Here is a 2,660-nt window from a genome sequence, read left to right on the forward strand (position 1 = left end):
ATCTTCTAGAACTGCAGAATGGAAGCAAAGTACTAATTATTTATATTTTGGTTGGTTGATCAATGTAAGTAAACTGAATGAGGTAAACTGAATCCTGTTTATATTTGGTTGGTAGGGTTTGTTATTCAGGATTTTTATATGCAAAATAAAGTAAATTCTGTTAGCAAGAAAGTTGATTTTGTCTTTTTAAAGGGAAGACTCCATAGTAATTCTTAGGAATTAGGACAAATAATTTAAATATGGAAAATATGGCTGTATTTAAGAAAACTATTACATTAGCAGGTGCAAACATCCTTTCCTTTGTCTCAAAAGGATGGATGAAAAGATTGATTGTCTCTTCAGAACAGAAAATTCATGGAAAAATAACAAAGCAGAAAAAAATAACAGTCAATGAACTTAAAAAGCCAACGTAACTTGCTGCAGGCATAAATTACATTTCAGAGGTGCTTTTTTAAGATTCTGGAAAAGAAGTCAGCACTAAACTTTTAAGTATTAATACCCATTAGAGAACTTTGTACTGAAAAATTTAAAACTATTTTCTAGAATTACGGTTTTCTAAATGATTTGGCAAAGTTAGCCATGCTTCAGAGGAACATAACATTGTGCCGTAAAATGGAATTTAGTAAATACTTGAAAATAAGACAAAGATGAGCTTATATCAAAACCAAGGATATTAAAATATTGATAGAAGTTTCTAAAATATATGTTATGAATATTAGTGAGCACTTCCAGAATTTTTTGTGAAATGTGGAGTTGTAAGAGTAATTAAACTTTCACACTAAGTTATTCTTGGTCAGAAAAATGCCAGGTTATTTTTTTATTTGGAGAATTGATGACAAATATGTCAGTATCTTGTAGGGAGAGGTCATGATCCACCATTTCTTCATAATTGCTCATATTTTGAAAGATTTCTATTCTAACAACTAGATTTGATGATTCTTGTTTTGTGCCTGCCACTTGTGTTACTCCATTTATGGATGCTGGTTAAGGACACTTTGTGGGGTTTTTTCCTTAATGCTCTCCAGAAAAAACACAATCAACAGGAAATTCCAGTACACGATACAACTTGTTCTATAGGTCTGTGTGACATACCAGTCTTCCAGATCTCTTATTTTGTAGAGATTTGATTGATTTTCAATATAAGTACATCTTTTTTTATGAGGGCAGTGTTCTGGATTGCAGATCATCAGGCAGCCACTTCAGTAAGGTAGTATCTCCAACAAGAGACCAATTTACAAGTAGCACATAAAATAAAATGTATGTGAAATACAGGGTGCTCCTGAATAAGGGAACTTGAGAATCTGAAAGCATGGCAAATCAGCTGACAATTGCTATTCCTTTGTTTTATGTCTTTAAAATGGAGGTGATGATGATGATGATAATGATGCTACTGTCTAATATTTAGGAAGCATATGCCTTTTACAGAGAAAATGGCACTAAATTGTGAAGTACTAATATATTAATGTACTAATAGTGAAGCATTAGCAGAGAATTCTCTCTGGATTTTGACAAGGATTAGGATACAAAGAGATTTCTGTTAGTATTAAATTGCATGGCAATTGCTCTTACCTTAGCAACATTGATGAAATACCTACTTTCGTATTTGGTAAACTTCCAGGTTACATCATTTATAAAGAGAAAAACACTTTCATTTGAAGACCAAGTGATCCTGACAAATGAAGCATCCCTTCAACAGTTCAGTATTGTTTTTTTCTAAGTTCATTTTCAGCCTTGAATTGAACATTAACAAATGGTTATAAATTATCCATACAGAAGCAAAGTGAATAGGCAGTTTGAGCAGATGAGTCTATCTGTGCTCTTGGGTAGTTGCTACCATTTGCTTGCAATCTCACTGTAGTTACCATTGTGAGGAAAATAGTCAATCAAATTTGAAGATGTAAAATAAAATTGAAAATTGAATTGGAAGGTAATTTTACTTTCAAATGGTTTGCAAATGTAGATGTTAAGTATGAAATGAATGCAGTTAATGACCATAGCTGGAGGAGTTATGCACCTGCTGATCACAGGAATATTATTATAAATGAGGTTGATTTTCTTGTTGACTACCTCATTTTTCTCAACATGGTCTCATTACTTTTCTATCACGTCTGACCCTTAGACATAAATACTCAAGCACAGACATAATAAAAATACATTAACTCCCATATAGATTTTTTTAATTCATCTTTGAAAATCAAGATGTGTGCTGCAGATGTTTCTTGCCATTGTAGGTTTAACCTAAGTTCTGCTTTTGGACAGCAGGAAAAGAAAGTTGAGTTTCACCAGAAGTACTCTGGAGTAATTTTGCAACTGAGATCTGATGTTCTAGCTTCCCTTATCTGAATTATTTCAGAAAATAGTTTCTCCAGACTCTTCCTTTATTTTTATTTTCCAATAAGCAATGTAATTGAAAAGTGTGAAAGTTACACTAACTCTTAAAAAATTATCTTCCTTCCCCTGAGAAATAAATTATTTTATATAATTTTAAGGTCATCCTTTTTTTTTTTAAATTTGCCTGTTTGAATGTTTCACCTACTTTTGCCTGTGGAATAAAAGTATTTTTATTGTTTTAAATGTATTTACAGAAATAAGTTACACTTCTTTAGAAGTGATTATATCTATGCATCTTAGCTTTGCCCCTTCCTTATGGCACATCTATC

The sequence above is a fragment of the Sturnus vulgaris genome, chromosome 11 (assembly GCF_052056855.1).
Source record: "Sturnus vulgaris isolate bStuVul1 chromosome 11, bStuVul1.hap1, whole genome shotgun sequence".
In the NCBI taxonomy this organism is placed as follows: domain Eukaryota; kingdom Metazoa; phylum Chordata; class Aves; order Passeriformes; family Sturnidae; genus Sturnus; species Sturnus vulgaris.